Source organism: Pelodiscus sinensis, chromosome 2 (genome assembly GCF_049634645.1).
Source record: "Pelodiscus sinensis isolate JC-2024 chromosome 2, ASM4963464v1, whole genome shotgun sequence".
Taxonomy (NCBI): domain Eukaryota; kingdom Metazoa; phylum Chordata; order Testudines; family Trionychidae; genus Pelodiscus; species Pelodiscus sinensis.
Genome location: NC_134712.1, coordinates 228491640 through 228509420, shown reverse-complemented (window position 1 = coordinate 228509420; position 17781 = coordinate 228491640). Strand labels below are relative to the sequence as shown.

The following is a 17781-nucleotide window of genomic DNA, read 5'->3' as shown; positions in this document are numbered from 1 at the left end:
ACTAAACCATCAAATATTTGTTCCGGGGAATGCCACACAATCACCTGGTTCGGCAAATCAGGATGTAGGAGTTGCATCTAATCACAGCTGCTTTTTGTTTTATATACTGTTTTCATTCATGTTATAATCCGGTATATACACTGATTTAGACTTATTTAAAAAGTACTCCCTCAGTATGTATTTTAACAGCTAACAGCAGATTTTATGGCCGTTTGGGAGGGAGGAGGTTTAAAAATGTCTTTCCTCTTTTCTTCTAGGAATATGTACTAGGACGAGAAGATTGATGGCTACTGAGGCAACACTAGCAATGACCTGGAGAGGAGACAGAAAATGGTTGGATGTGGAAGCTGCATAGTGTACCTCAACCTTGAGCCTGATGGACACTCGAAGGCATGAAATGTTGCTCGATATAGCTTGTGGCACTGATGATCCAAAGATAAAGATAAGTAGCTGGAGAGTAGGATAGAATGCAGATGGGGATCTGAAGATACAAAATAGGAGAGACGAGGGTACAGACAACTCAGTATTTGCTGACACCAGATCAACAAAAGAACCTGGAGGACAAACTACAAGATGAGGAGGGTGATCCATGACAAAATGTGACCACCAGGATAAAGCACAGGAAGAGACTAATGTAGATGAAAAAAAATAAATGTAAGTTATAGGTTTGGCGAACTGGGAATAGAAGCAAAATACAGGACTATGTAGTACTTTAAAGACTAACAAGATGGTTTATTAGATGATGAGCTTTTGTGGGCCAGACCCACTTCCTCAGATCAAATAGTGGAAGAAAATAGTCACAACCATATATACCAAAGGATACAATTAAAAAAATGAACACATATGAAAAGGAAAAATCAAATTTCAGAACAGAGGGGGGAGGTAAATGTCTGTGAGCTAATGATAATGGGAAAAGAGGAAGAGAAACAGGCAGATGGAAATGGTGGGGCAGGAAGAAAAGAAAGAAAACCAGGCCAATGGTTAGAGCTAGACACTGATTCTATGGAAAAATACAGATAAAACACAGGGACCATAAGAGATCAGATGACAAATTCATACTAACCCTGGGAAGATAGTTGCCTTTCGGAGTGTGGACTCCATCTTAAGCATTGACAGGCTTGTCCCCAGACCAGATCCAGAAAACAGGAGTGCGCTGTCTGCCAGGAGTGAGGTAATGAGATGTGGACTAAGGATGTTAAAGACTAGTCGACTATCTGATAAGCATTTGCTTATTGGATAGTAATGTCAACTAGTCAATTCTTTCTCCCCCCCCCCCCCCCCCCCCGCTGCCGCTATGAAATAGAGGCAGCAAAGGGGGGGGGGAGGAGTACTTCAAAGTGGCAGTGCTGCACAGTGGCGCTGCCACTTTGAAACTCCAAGGCAGTAGCTGCACAGCTGATCCTGGGATCAGCTGTGCGGCAGGCTGCCCCTTTAAAACGCCGCCTCTGCAAGGATTCAAAGGGGCAGCACTGGAGCCTGGGGTCAGCTGGGGATTCCCAGCTGATCCTGGACTCCCCGCGGTATTTCCCCGGAACCCGGGATCAGCTGGGGACTCCCTAGCTGAACCAGGCTCCCCTCCTGCCCCTTTGAATCATGCTGCACAGCTGTGCAGCAGCTGTCCCTTTGAAACTGCCACTTCCGCTGGCCTCAGACTGTATGCGGAGTTCCGCATTCCTCCTTTTAAATGTACAAGAGCCCCTGTATATTCATCACACAAGCAAACAAAAAGGCAATCATTTTTAAATCGTTTTGGTAAGCAGACATCACAGAAGAGCTAGTCTTAGGAATTATTACAAACTGATTCAGTTTGATTTAAATTGAAGGATAACCAACGCTGATTTCAAAAACAGTAGACTTTGAGAAATTAAGGGAACTTGTTAAAGATGACAACTGGACAAAAGAGCCAATGGAATTAAATATGGAAGTGACCTGGCATGTCTGTAACAACAACACAGTCATCTGGAATCTGTGTTCCAAGCAAGGGGGGAAACAGTAGTAGGGAAAGGATACCTGGATTAAAAACTCTCTAAAATAAAGGCAGCAGCAGTCTCAGTGGGGGAGGGAGAGAGGAAAGACAGGCTATACCACCGAGCTGGTGCTGGGGGAAAAATGGCTTTTAAGCTTGCTCTCTGCAGCACAGGCTCCTGCCTCTACTCTCTCCACCCCAGCCTCTGTAGGAGGCAACAAGGGGGAAGGGAGGTCAGGCAGGTCCGGGGGAGCCTTATACTTGCAGGGAGCTGGCTTGAAAGTCAGCTTCCTGTGTGTATTGGCTCCAGCCTATCCCTGCCCCCATGCTCTGCTCTGCTGCCCCTCTACCACTCTCTTAAAGCGAGCTCCTCACAGATACCAGCTCCCACTCCCGGCACACTTGCTGCCTCGGATACAGAGACAGGGGGAGGAATGCATGTAGTTAACAAGACGCCGGACCAGGGATGTTGCCAGATGAGGGACGTCCAGTTTAGAGAAGTCCAACCTATAGTAACATAACTTCGGATGACATAATCACTACATATGTTGAAGGAAGAGTCTGGCCATAACTTCGCCAACATAGCTCAATAGCTGGTTCATGGGAAGGTATTATTTATCTACTATAAATCCATATTTGGATGGCCTGAAAAAAGAGGATCATCTTGGACTTCAGGTTGAGTCAAATTTATTTCTCTATTTGTAATAAATGTGAGTAGAAAAACCAAACAGAGATATGGATCAAGTTTAAGAGATGAAATGGGGGAGAAGCATTTGACAAAAAAGTAATACATTATTTTTCTGGGTTAAATCAGAGTTTTGAACTTCCAATATCAATAGAAGAAGCTACACACAACAGCTTGAGATGCTCATAAAACTATGTTTGTCCACAGCTCAACAATTTCACGGTGCTTTAGAAACAAAAAAAAATTATTTGAATTCTATGTTAGTGTGTTTGAATAGCCATTTATACATATGAGATTTAATGCTATAAGCTTAGAAATGCATTTCTATGTCAGGAAAAGGAAAACAATGGATTAAAATCAGTAGGGAGAAAGATTCTCTAGAAGTGCCTAAGGATCATGGAATTTATTTTCAAACAATGACTGCATGAGAAACTATAGACCTATTTGTAATTTTAGCTTTCAAAAAGGATTGATTCCTCTGTATAAAAAAGAAGGGCTCTGAAGAGTACTGTCTGTCATGACAAGGATACTAAATAGAGCTAGCAATGAAGCTTTTTGTTAGTCAAGTTCAGAGAGTTGAACTTTGAGGTCCAGCAGTACAAATCTAAGTTCCATAGAAGCAGGCCACATAATGTTTGATAGTCACAGAACATACATTACACAAAAGCAGCCTAGAAAGTAATTTCAATTACAGAAGATAAACATACAAGATTAGACAGAAGAGGTCCTAACACAAGCATCTTGACAATTCAAAACTGAAAATCATAAGTCAAAGCTGCAAATATTCAAAAATCCTATAAAATCAGAAGCATTCAAGATTATATATAATAGTATTGAATTTTATTATCTGCTCCTCAACTTAAAAAAAGGTGTACTTTTAAGAGACAATGTTTAGGGTAAGTACAGCATCTGTGCTGTTAAATATTTTTTAATCTCAACATTTTAAATGTTCCATTCAATAAAACTGCTATATGGAAAAGAATTTCTCCAATAACGGGTTATTTTCCCAAATATTTATCATCTCCCTAATCCCTCCCTCCCCCCCGAGAAGCTACCTTTCATTTTCATCCTGAGCCTGTATTGGACATCACACTACTACTACTGACATATCGGAGCAGAGGTAAACTGAGCCTCATTTTAAGAAGTCAGTCCTGTACAAAGCAGATGGCCAACTTCACTTGTGACTGCTTTCCCTCTGAGAATGTCAAATTTTAAAAATCCACACAATTTTTCTATATAGTGCTTACCTCAAATCTTTAGGCCATAGGGCTTCACAAAAGTGGAACTGCATGAAAATGTTCACTACTCAAAAGCAGATGGACTTTGAGCAATAGGCACTATAACCTAGAAGAAACAAGAATAGGTAAGACTATTGATGACTATACAGATTCAAGCAAGAGTCTACACAATTATTGGCTAGTGGAGTTGGAGAGAATTCCTTGATTTAACCTGGTTCTGATAGTCACTAAATTACAAGACCATGTAGGCTGACCTTCTGATGATGGTGATCAATTATGTATATATGTTAATCACACAAATTTGTATGTTTATTTGATAATGTTGAATGGTATTTCTAGGCGGTTTGTGAAAAACATCATGGAGTCTGTATACCAGGTGACCTCAGGATAGGGAGGGGCCCTCCACCTCAGAGTGGTAAACAAGAACTAGCATAGTCTGGAATTTCCTATCTTTTGTTGGTTACCTCAGAACTGGTCCCCACTGAGGGGTCACGTAATATAAAACCTTCAGGGCGGGATTTTTAAGTTCGGACGCAGCCCATAGGGGGTGCTGTCCGTCTGAGTGGCAGTGTTTGCGCGGGTCGTCAGCTCTCTCTCCTGAGACCACCAAGAGATCTGATCCAGCTGCAAGCCAGTCATTGGAATGACGAGGCACCCCATCCACTGTCTTCCATCTACACAAGTGTCATCTGCCTGCCATCCTCTTCAGGGTTCCTGTACTGCCAGCAAGGACTCCCCAGCGTTCCTCCCTGAGGGCTCTCAATCAGCCCAAAGGTTGCAGGTCCTGGGCAACACACCTCTGGCTCAGCCACTCCAGTCCAGAAGAGTAAAGTAACCATTTGTATTTGGGGTAGAACTTACCAATTATTTTCACGCAATCCAGTTGGGACATTAAGGGTTTTACTGTTCACTTCCACTGTTTTGTTAAAGGTTATTAGTTTGCATCGGGTTTCTCCCCTTCTTTTCCCTTAATATTGTATGAAATCCCTAATACAGTTTCTTTTTGCTTTCACCTTTACTTGGAGTCTGTTTTCCTTTATCAGCCTAATTCACAGGTAATAGACCCTGAGGGAAGGGGGGAGGGCAGATCTGTTTTCTTTTGACTAGAGTTGCACTATCAGGCCATATTTGAATGTTATCCAGGCCCCAGGGATAACAACCAGAAAGCACCATTGTGACCATCTAATCTAATCTCAGGCATAGAATTGGTGTGCCTGGCCTCTGTTTGTCAGAGGCTGGAGAAGGATGGCAGGAGACAAACGCTTGATCATGGTCTTTGGTCCACCTTCTCTGGGGCACCTGGTGCTGGCCACTGTCGGCAGACAGGATACTGGGCTAGATAGACCTTTGGTCTGACCCAGTACGGCTGTTCTTATGTTCTTATAATATAAACTAAAGAATAGGGGTGAGGAACCCAAGCCCAGAGGCCTGATGTGGACACCCCTGCTATAGCACTTCCCCAAAATAATCCCAACAGCAATCTCTTAAAATCAAGAATAATTTTTTTTCCAAAATTGTCGGTGAAGGAGAATCTACCTCAACTTGTTCCAATGGTTAGGTACTCTCAATCTGTGCTGTATTTTCTATGTGATTTTCATTAGCTTCATCTTCCAGCCATTAGAGTCTGTTCAATCTAGCAGAAAAAGCTGTAAGAGTCCATTACTAAATGTGTTCTCCATGTTGAGACTTAAGAGATGAGGAGCGGACAATATCTGGCCCACCAGCATCCAGTAGGAGCCTTGGGCAAGCTCCCTGTCTTCTGCACCCATGCACACCGCTCAAAGTGGCCAACTTCAGGGGCCATGTGCTTCTCTGATACAGGAAGGAGAACATTTGTCCAATATTGGCCAATTGGTGCCATTTCTTATTTGCCAGTTTTAAACAGTAAGCAACAATAAGAACAGATGCCAAAATGGGTTCAAATTTTGTTTCTGGAGATCCATGTAGTTTATTTTTAACCAAAAAACTTTTTTTGGCAGTGCACCAAGAACATGGCATCACCCCAGCTACCAAGCAGGTCTTACTCGGCGCAATACATCAGATACCCTCCTCACATACAGGTAAAAAGATTTCATAATGAAGTCAGTCAAGTTGACTGAACACAGGGGCATGCGCCCTCTAGCAATAATAGCTACTGTAAGGCTAGAAAGCCTCAATTAGCATATTTAATATTTCTGAGCATAAGAAGCAGAATGGTGACTAGGAGTCAGCAAAAACAAGCAAGTAACCAAGAATGTAATGCCAAAACCCCATGAGCATGAGCAGATTAGAATATACACCTGAGTGGCAAACCAACAGCCTGGGCTTTAGCATAGATAAAGTGAAACCCATAGTTAATTAAAGATCATGAACTTTTGTTCAGAACAGATTCCTTTAATAACAAGTCGCATGTACACATGGGCTGGAAACTGGTTTGTGTGGTGACTATTTTAACTGACATTTGTGTTGTTTTTTTAAACCACCCTGAAAAGACTAAATGCCTTCACTTATTTTCTGCTCATACCCAGAAGTATGGTTCATGCTAGTGCAGATATTTGTCTTAAAACCAAAGGCATTCAAAGCTAAAGGCAAGAATGTAATTCTGAACTGTACATGATACTACAGCTATGGTCTGCTCATAGGCAACAGCAAAAAGTGGGAAAACTTCAAAGAAACGGGTCAGAAAAGGGTAGATTTCCAGCCATTTAAAGATTAAGTCCAACTTTGGATGCTAAAGGCTTAGGTAGTGACTGGCTGAATGTTTCTTTTAGCAAACAAATTTAAAAGTTTCATTTTTAGAAGACAGTTAAACCCACCTACCATTGTGTCAATCCTGCTGACAGTCTTAAAATGGCAGTGGTTATAGCATTCTCCTTCAGATAAAAAAAAATTAAGTATTGCTTCCCATGATGCTATTATAGTCTATCCATCTGTCTTAGTCCCTTTGGCCAACAATTGTTTCACACATCCTTAGCGGTTTCCCCTTCCTCAATAGTTTACAGCAGTGGTCTCCAACCTTTTTAGCCACAAAAAATCGCTTTTTCTATTTAACTGTGATGCAAGATCTATCACAAACCCAAATACCCTTGCCACGCTTCCTTCCCACCCCTTCTTTGAGGCCCCACCCCTTCTCCTAGACCTTACCCTGCTCACTCCATCCGCCTTCTTCCCCCATCCTCACTCACTTACACCAGGCTGGGTGCAGGCTCTGGTCTTGAGCCAAAGAGTTTGGAGTGAGGGAGCGGCCCCAGGCTTAGCCCTGGGTGGGGGATTCAGCTGGCCTTGCATCACACCTGAAAGCATCCGGCATGTACATCAATGGCTCCACAGTGCCATGTGCTATCCCTCATCGACAGGCCCTGAGCCCACAACTTCTACTGCCCATGGTTCCCCGTTATTGATCAATGGGAGATGCAGGAGTGGTATCTGCAGCGAAGGACAGCATGTGGAGCTTGCTCCAGCCAAGACAGGTTAGGCATTTTAGAACTCAATCAAAGAATTACATTGAAGTGTAAGAGAAAAATGAAAATTATGAAGTGCACAGTCCAGTCAAAAACCCAAAATAACCCACTTTGCAAGCAGTAGAAGTAGTAACAACCACCCCCCACTGTTTGTTGGGTTGGGAGTGAAGGACAGTGTGTATTTGTGGGAATGACAGACACACAGTGTGTGAGTGACAGAGATTTGCATTGCCAAGCGCCTTCCATCCCCTTCTCTCTGTGTGGAGATGGGGTATAGGAGGGACACCCTGACATCAGCAGCCCCATCCCCCTTCTTCCCACACCCTGCACAGCAAGCAGGAGGCTCCCAGGGGGGCAGCTCCAAGGTAGAGGGCAGGAGCAGCATGACAGTGGGTGGAGAGGCAACTGAAGAGCCAGCACTTGAGAGCTTCCTGGCCAAACCAGTCAGGATCACCTGTCAGAGGCCCCAAGATCTACCAGTAGATCCTGATCTACTGGTTGGTGACCACTGGTTTACAGACTGCTTTTCTATGAAGAGCTGGAACTACCATAGAAGGATAGTGACACTGTTATTCTAGAAATATGCATGACAATACCTCCTCTTCCCCCCAGGAGTGAAGCCGTTGAACCTTAAAAAAAAAAAAACCTTGAAGTTTTCACTTAGCTGCTCAGAGAGTTGTGAGTGTTATACTAAATATAGAGATCTGTATGTATGTAAATCCTTTCACTGTGCCAAAATTAGGTTTATATAGCACATGGGTTAAGGATGGCTCCTGTAAATAACACGGTATAAATGATATTGGACCCCCCCCAAAAATCAGGCTGCTACAACACAAAACAAATGTTTGAGATGCATGCTGGAGAAACTGTGTTGAATAGAAAGTTTGGCTTCTGCTACTTGCCAAGTGCCTCCCTTAATTAAGAAGCAGTAAAAGCCAGAAGCTCAAATGAGAAAGTTAGCCAAAAAAAAAAGTCATAAGAAATATTAATTTGAATGTCTCCCCGCCCCCCAATAGCTTATGGAATCTTGTTTCAGGATCTGAGGAGACAGGATTCTGAGAGAAACTCTACAAAACCTTGTAGAAGTTCCCATCATACACTGACCTCTAGTGTAGTAAATAAAATTGAAGACATCAGGAATCTTTTCAAAGCTTATGAAATGTTTAGTAATTATTTCCAAAATGACCTGCCTTTTAAACAAACAAACAAACAAACAAAAAAAGAGACTGAGGTCAAATGGATCTCACAGGAGTATTCACATTAAAAGAAAACCATTAAGAAAAAAAGTCAAGATAAAACTAAGATTTGGAATGCTTTAATGATTTCAACTGCTGCTGGGTTTATATAATGCACTCCACATCAAAGTTGAAATTGGCTACTTTGAACACCAGCTTCATTTATTTGTTTTTAACTCCTACAGATTCTGTGAAGTACAGCAGGCTTACTGAACTTTGTAAGACTGTTAAATAAAAAAAAAAAATCACCAAAAGCTGGATTGGAATGACTCCAGTAATTTCACAATGGAGTTCACAAAATACACAAGTCTGGGGTTTGCCTTCTAGCAGCTTCCACACACTCCAAAAGCATCAGCTGAGTTAAATGCACGTTTTATAGCCAATATTCTGAACACAAGAAATGTTTGTCAGCACTGAGGGGTCCACCCAGGATATCATCCCAACTTCTTCAAACTTCAAGGGAGACAAGGCTCCATACAGAAGCATTCCATGCCCATGAGAGTCAGGAAGGGTGTTGTGACTCTTCTTAAGGACTTAATGAAGACCTATTTTTAATGATCCCAGGAAGATTGTTTTGAAACTGTTTTAAAAATTATTATTTAATTGGAAGATGCAAACCTGCTTTGGGATGCTTCAGCCGGAATGCCCGATGCCCACCAGGCACAGTGGACTCTAGATTTTGTACAGCGAAACTAATTTGTTTTAAATACATTTTACTTTTCAGTAGACATCCTATCATCATCTCAGTTAAGATTAGCAAAATAATTCTAAATGGTCAACAATGCTAAATTCACTCAGTCAACCTTAGCTGACAAAAAAGCCATTGCAAGTTTCTCAGTGCAGCAGAACCTCAAAGATATGAATACCAGCGTTACTAACTGATGAGTTGCCCACACATCTCATCTGGAAATAAAATCATGCTCAGCAAAGGCCAAAAAAGATACCAAGCAGTACAGTACTGTACGACATAATAAAATAAAGGTAAAACAGCATCTTTCTTCTCCATAGTAAAGTTTCAAAGCTATATAAAGTGACTATTCAGTGGTAAATTTTTTGAAAGAACCATAATTCTATTTTGTTCAGAATTATGAACATTTCAGAGTTACCAACAAGCTCCATTCCCAAGGCATTAGTAACTCTGAGGTTCTTCTGTAGTCAAAAAATAAATAAAATAAAGTATTTCAAGATGGTCATTAACAGGGATATTTTAAAATTAAATAACTACCTAGTGATAGTCAAAATATTCTCTTTTTAACACTGTGTAGGTCACACTGACTATAGTTTATCTAGAAGTACAGGTCCTCGAATTATGGGTGCTCTCTGTTGAGCAAGTTTTACATGTTTTTCCAGAGGCACTGATCACACATAAATCAATCTCAGCAGCTGCTCAGTCCTTTAGAAAAAATATCTACTTAAGTAACTAAGTTGGCCACCCAAAATTAGAGGTTACTTTTAAAACTATGTCCAAGAAGAAATAGTTCAAAGACAAAAATCTGGTCATCGCTGAACAATATGATTATTACACTAATTCCCATAACCAAAACCCAGACTCTGAACAGTTCCAAACTAGACTCAAATATTATTGATTTTGCAGGATTCTGCATTTTGATCAAATTTTTCTGCCTATTCTGCTGCATCACAAAAGCAGGCAGTGTTCCACAGAAACCAAGAGTAAAAGAAGACCATTCCTTCAGCTCCTCTTCCCCAAATAACTTGCAGTCTAGGAGAAAGAGTATTGAGCTAGAAGGCAGAACACCAAGTTCAAATCTATCAATTATTGCTTTCCATGTGCTCCACAGCCCTTTATTAATAACTAAACCTGGCAATCCCACTGTAGTATGCAGTCAAATATTAGCACTCCAGCTTTGCAAAGTATAACGTAGGTTGCACAAGTTTACTTTAGGCAAAGTTATGAATAGACCCCAGGATCTAATATGGCAGACTTAGGTCTTATCCACGCACCACATTTCATTTCTGATGTAAATGCACCAGATATATATTCTTTGATTATCTTATGAATAACCAGTACTCCACCCACCATCAGGGATACAACTTACAGGTTCTGGTAGCTATTATTTTATTTTTATTCTGTTCTAAAACAACCTACTGAAAACTGTTTCTCAAGGACATCTCTGGTACTCAACACACCTTACAGGAACTATTCCTATATCTTAAGTGGTCTAAATCTATGCAGGGATTTGAAGGCCCAAGACAGTCACACTTTGATCATGATCCACATGGGGGACTCTCATGGTTGAATGCAACAGAATTTGCAGATCATTTTTTTAAATGGTATATTTAATTCCCAGGGAGCAAACATCCTTTGGATGCATAAAATTTACTATGTATCATTTTATTCCAACATTAATGATCCAACAAGCAACCAAATTCAGGGATGAATACTGATCATGTGTCATCTGAGGCACATTGGACAAACACAATAAAGTATTGTGATATAATATGACGAAAACGTGGGTACCCAACAGCAGTCATTTATTACACATTAATTGTTGCTGTCACACTGAAAGGTTTGATGGGCAAAAGGTATACCCAAACTTTGTAACGAACCTGAAAATCCAGCTACATAAGAATCCACACAATAACGCATGTTTCCAGAAGATGTATTTGTGTAAAACACTTAGATTTCCATGCTATTTAATGGAGGGGGGGGGGGGGCAGCTAGACAAAGAATAGAACAAAAATACCCACTATTAGAAGTTTTAAAAAGTTAATGCAAAAAAAAAAAAATCAATGACTGAAATTTTCAAGCTTTTTTTTGAAGAAAAATGTTCTATATTTTATTCTAGTTAAAGATTAGACTAACTGATGTCCACCCTTTACAAAAGTAAATTACCTATTATATTTCTAGTCTTCTCTGAAATCATAGGTTGTTGGGTTTATAAAAAAAGACAAGACACTTTTCCTGGGAAAATCAGAGAAGCAGATAGATGAGGTAGGTCAACCATTCTTACTGCTAGCGTACAAATTTTAAGAAAACGGACACAGGAAATTATTATACAAGTTGTCCAATTTACGCCCTTTCCTTCCCCCACTACCTTCCCCCTAGGAGGAATGCAACTAATAAATCACATAAATAGGGCACGTAGAATACACCAGTTCTTCTGTAAGCTTTGTGCTTCGGTTTAATATGATTTTAGCCACAACAGGGCTCAGAGTACATTGTGTATCTTGTTAATTAATCATTTAACCCCAGTGCAGGATTTCTAAGCAGGATTTCAAATTTGCCATTGATAGAATGATTCTACACTGTATATTGTACAATGCAGAATCATCAGTAAATATCCTGACCCAGTTTAATTTAATCAGTAATCCAATTCCATATGAGGGATTTGTTATAGTCACAAGAATCTGATCTGTCAGCTACCTTAATTTAAAAAAAGCAGTGCCCCTTAACAGAGGCCTGTCACTGATTAGATCATTGTCTGTATGTTCCTTAAGCCAATAAACAAGATTCCTTGGGGAATGTCAGAAGTTAATTGTGTATTCTCGATCAGCAGTATACAGCTTACTTGTGAAACACTGAATTAAATCAAATCACCTCTTATACGGATGTCCTCAGACCAGCTTGGCGCACTTGAGTATTAGGCCTGGTCTATATTCTGATAAGCAGACAGAGTCACAAGGCCAGCATTCCTTGGAGGAACTGTTACTTACAGGACAGGAGTGAAACAGTGAAGGTGGGACTCCATCTTAAAGAAACTCACCCGCATTAACATAGCAGTGCACAGTGATTAACCAAGCTCTACTTATTTCTCCACTGCATTTCACTAGCATTCAGCATCATTCTTTGTGAGCGAAATATGTGCCAATATCTGAGTGGTGAGTTGGGATGTGCACAGGTAACCGGTTAACTGGTTGCCCAGTAAGCAGCACCTTTACCAAGTGATGCTTACCAAGTAAATGCTTAAGTGGTGCCCTGGAGCAGCCCAACACCTCCCCCCCCCTCCTGGCCTGCAGGCTCCCCACCCCAACACTGGAGCTGGTGGCAGCAATCCCTGCCCCAGTGTGGGCTAGAGGCCATTCCTGCCAGGCTGGAGCAGTGCGCCATCAGGGATCACACTTAGCTGGATAACTAGTTAAACATTAGATTAACTTAACATTTACCTGGTTAACTGAAGGACCATCTCTTTATTACATCTAGTTGAGAAAATTAAATAACTGTGCATAAAAGAGCAAGGCGAAGCAGGAAAAAAATCTAAGTGGGCAAACAGAGGACAAATCTCTGTTTCTCTCTTTGCCTAGATAGGTTTTTTTTTGACGAGACAGACTCTGGTAAATAAAAATCTTTTAGGGGAGCTGAAAATATTGGTGATAGTTCTAGAGGAATATGAATAAAGCATACACTATGGATGTGTCTACACAGCAGGGCTTAACTCAAAATAAGCTATGCAAATTGAGCTACATCAATTGCGCAGCTTATTTTGAAAGTTTATTTTGAGTTTTAGTGCTGTCTACACAGCACTTATTTCGAAATAGAGCACTCTTCCGCTGACTTTACTTATTCCTCATAAAATGAGGGTTACAAGAGTTGGAGTAAAAAGTCCTTCAGCTTGACAGTATTTCGATGTTATGTCGAAATAACTGCCGACTGTGTAGACACTGACTATGTTATTTCAAAATAATGTTGCTGTGTTGACATAGCCTATCTGTACATAATGGCTTATCAGGTATGTTGACCTAGCTAGGATCAAATATGTAATATCAGTTTAATATCGGATATCTGCCTTTAGAGGCAGAGCAATATCATGCGCTTGAAGAGGCGGGGTTTTTGCATCCCTAGTTGTGAGTTTCCTTCAGTGCAGCAGGTGGCAGCATGAGCCATGAAACTAGGTGGAAGGAGGCATTTAAGCTGCACTGAGACCTCACCCTGGAGGAGAACAGCAGCAAGGGTTTGCGGGAGGGGATAATGGAGGAGATGAGGAAGAGGGAAATAGTTGCTGGGGAGGAGCTTGGGAGGGAACTTAACAGGGCTGTTGGATATGGGTGGAAATAGCATGCAGCAGGATTTTTGGTGGGGAGTTGGGACAGGGAAGGATTCTTGCGCAAAAGGAACCAGAGGAAGAAATGCAAATGAGAGCACAACATATGCAAATTAGCACCCATTTGCATTTCCTCTTGTGGAAGAGGATAGTAGTATAGATGTAGCCCCTGTTCTTGTCCCTCCCACAAACAACTTTTCCATCTCCATGTGTCCTTTACCCCCTGCAGCCCTGCATCCTCTCCATACAGCTCCTACCCTACTAACCCATAAAAGCCCCTTCCCCCAACCCTCCACACTGTCCATCTCCCCATATTCCCTGTTGTTTGACCTGGCCTGACAGGCACTACATCTACAGACTCTTTCCCGAGTTGGCAGGGAGGGGCTGCTGTGTTCTAGCATCTAGTGCCACAACAGTGGTGATGACTTCTTGACTCTCTACTTGCGTATGAAAGCATATCAAGTCAGGCTGTCAGGACAGGAAGGCAACAAGGGACAATACTAGCCGTTATGCCAACAACATTTATAGGGAAATACCTCATGAGATTTCAGCTGTATAATGAGGCCTCCTGCAATGTGATTCTTTGGGCATGTTATAATATGCTTAATCTCATTACGAAGAGGAAGAGCAATCTAATAATGTACAAGAGAATAATGCAGCCTGTAAGAGTGTGACCTCATCGTAACTAATCTGAAAATAAACAGATGGTACCAACTGAAGCTTGTGGTGGTGGATGGTATTTCCTCTTGCAAAAATACAACCATGCAAGTCATGGATCTGGTAAGATCAGCACTAGGGAAGAATTTTATAGCTGTGTGCAAGAAGCAGGAGTCCAATTGACAGTGGAGACAGTTTAAAAGGTATAGTGACAGGTGTCTAGAAGAAGAGATACAACTGGAAATAGACGCCACAATGGAACCTGTGTGCTTACCATGAAGGACAATTCCAGTGACATTATATAATCCAGTATGCAAGGAGCTCAAAAGTCTGCAGAAGAGGGGTATCATAACATCTGTTGAGGCTAGTATAGCCTGCATAAGCAGAACTCTTGTGGTAAAGAAGCCATTATATAAATTATGCATCTGCATATACACAAAGTCACTGAACCAGGCATTGAAAAGATGCCACTATGCACAATTGATTACATCTTGCTAGAACTCTGAAAAGTTAGAATCTTTGCTGTCTGATGTGAGGAATGGGTTTTGGCACTGCGGCATAGCTCTAGCCGTGCTTCATGGGTCCTGTGCTTCAAGGCAGTTATTGTAGGCCTCAGAGGCTCGCTGTGAGCCTCCCCTCCTTCTATCCTCTCCCCCGCACGTACACACAGAGCCTCTTATATTTTCTAAAGGCCAGGGTCACTGTTTAATGAGCCATCCTCATAATTGGCAAAGTCAAAGGATTGAGGTGAACCTTTCTCTCTTCACCCCCTCCCCCAGTGTAATCCTGGCCTCCCTTTCCAGAAACAGACTTTTTTTAGTGGCATAGGGAGGGCTGGGGGGGGGGGGGGAGAAGAGGGGATACCCAGACCCACCCACTACTCCTGGTTCAGGCCCAGGAAGTGGCAACTGTGAGCGTTTTCCCTCTACCCCCAATATAGCATCTTTTCCCTGGATTTCTTCCCCAATGCTCCCCTAGTACCTTCTCCCTGATAGCTGAGCATATCTTTCCTGCTTCAACCCAAATACTTTTTCCTTTTGGGGTCTCCAGCAACACACTTCCTCCTTTCAGTCCTTCACTCTTCTCTTTTCTCCCTCCCTTACCTCAGGGGAAACCTTTTAAAGTATTGCAATGGGCCATAATTGGCTGCAAGTGTCTGATTAAGAGCTTGTCTGAAACAGCAGGCTAATTAGCCTCAGGTGACTGCGTTGATTACGTGGCAGCAGTCTCTGGCAGTTCACTCAGGAAACAGAAAAATCATTCACTCAGCTCCCAGTATGTCTACCCTCCACCAAACTATTGTAGCCCGCTGCCCTGGGGTCTGTCACAGCACATAAACGTAGATACAGAGTCCCACAAACTGACAATCTTTGCAAAACTGAAAACAATTGTAGATTATAGCCTCCTTGTGGATGAAGGGGACACTGATGTAGAAACTGAATTCAACCACGGCAGAAAACAGTGAACTTTTCATTAGCAATGCAAGGATAAAAACAAACTCACTCCAGAAAAAGTGAAAGTCAAGCAGCAGGAAGTAACATTGGCATTTTCTCAACAGAAAAAACAAAAGCAGATGCTACAATGAGCGCAGGAGAGACCTGGCAGCTCCAGAGGCTGGTTGAGATCTTGATAAGAACCGAATTTTCTAACCAAATTCCATCCCACACCTGGCAGCAATAGTGCAACCCAAACATTAGCTCACAAGACATGATGCTGAATGGACCATGCAGCAGCAAATGGTAACTGATACTTCTGTCCTGAAGTACTGCCAATCAGGAGAGGCATTGACACTCCAATGTAATGCAGTCCTTCCTCTGCTGCGTATAGCTCTCATGCAGGAGTGGCACGTTGCTTATGTCAGTACAGCACTGTTAGATTGTACAGGGACAAACCCAAATAGAAAGAGCTTCTAGCTACAGTATTTGGAGTTGGGCAAGTCCATCAATACATCTATGGCCAGCCAGTAATAGGACAATTGGGCCACACATTCTGGAGGCAACCCTGGCAAAGCCCCTTGTTGGTGCTCCAAATAGATTGCAGCTCATCTTGATGTACCTCCAGAGCTAATCAGACAGATCATATATCATCCAGGAGTCAGTGGGCTGGATACATATACTGGGCACATCATACATATTGAGCATTAGTGAGCTGGGGGAAGGGGAGCAGGACAATTGAATCCATTAACCTGTTGCCCCGTCTCCCTCTTTGAAGTAGATGGATATCAAAAAGGCAACTGAAAAAAACATGTTAAACTACATGCAGTCATAGAATGATATTGGCAGCATGGCCAGCAGACTAAAGCCAACTAGTGGTAGGAGAAAATTAAAGATGAATTGAATGTGCAGGATGGAGTTTGATAGAGGACAAGGAGCTGTAGACCTTTATGTGAGAATGGAATGCAAAAACAAGAACAAATCTCCTCTCTCCTTCCTTCCCCACACCCGGGCATTGACAACTGTCTTAGATTAACTTGCCAGTGTGTCTACCAGGCCAGGATTAATACAAAACTCGGCCCCTTGATAAAAGTGTTTGCGAGACACCTACCAGTCACCTGCCACCAGAATGACTGCCCATCTGGCCATGGGAAAATGTGGGAGCACACTTTCCTATCTCCAAACAAAGCAATACTCAACTACAGTAGATTAATATTCATATTTTTGGGAGGTCAATCAATGAGTACCGACCCTGGAGACAGGCGTGTCTATGAAGACCCTGCCATAAAGCATTAACTAATGGAGTCATGTGGGGTGCAGTGTCGCTCAGCTCATATGCTGTGTCGGGACAAGTGATCCAAAGGAACAGGAGGCATTTGTGAGCCGGAAGACAACACCCAGAGAGCATATACAGAATACTGTAGAACGGAGACAAAGAACCAATCTCCCAGGGAGGGAGGAGATGCCACAGTCTGCTAGCTAGACTCAAACACAAATCGTTTAGCTTCTGGTATAATTTGGAGTCTTCAAAAAGCAACTCTCTCTCAAAGACTATGTAACAAGCTGAGTCTGTGGGGGTACGTCTACACTACAGCGCTAGTTCGAACTAACTTAGTTCGAATTAGTTAATTCGAACTAAGCTAGTTCGAACTAGCGCATCTAGAACTAAAAACTAGTTCGAACTAGCGTTTTGCTAGTTCGAACTAGCGCGTCCACACTGATTGGACGCAGGGGGGCATTTAAGGGCAGCTGAAACCGGTTCTGGCAGGGCATCAGGTCAGCAGTTGCTTTGTGTGGCTGCTGTCTGAGGCTATCTGAGGCTCGTGCTTAAAGGGACCCCCCCTGGACAGCCGGTTCTCAGCTTTTCCTGCTTGCTTGCCAACCTCGCCGAGGGACAGCAAAGCGTCGGTCTCTGTGCCCGTCTGTGTCGGTGCTTCCCTTCGGGGGGGCCGCCGCAGGTGGCAACATGGAGCCACGGCTCGCCCTGCACCTTCTGGTGCACGTTCTGGACTTGCTGCTGCAAGCCTGCCAGCAATGGCTCGAGGCTGCCTGGCACCACCTGGGGAACGTCAGCCCCCTGCCTCTCCGCCTGGCCGCCCTGGGGGCCGTGGAGGAGCCGCGGCGGCG

The 17781-nt window shown here is 42.6% G+C and overlaps 1 protein-coding gene across 11 annotated transcripts in view; it reads right to left on the bottom strand.

Moving 5' to 3' along the window:
* The window catches only part of SVIL (supervillin), a 197261-nt gene that overhangs the window by 139171 nt on the left and 40309 nt on the right, over positions 1-17781 (bottom strand). For 7 of the 11 annotated variants that reach the window (XM_075922624.1, XM_075922625.1, XM_075922620.1 and 4 more), the window contains exon 2: positions 3899-3995. The exons of 3 other annotated variants lie outside the window; for them this stretch is intronic. The gene's annotated coding sequence lies outside the window, so the exon portion shown is untranslated. Of the gene's footprint in view, positions 1-1063; positions 1154-3898; positions 3996-17781 lie in introns of those variants that run through there. One more of the 11 variants, XM_075922636.1, reaches the window with a different exon arrangement.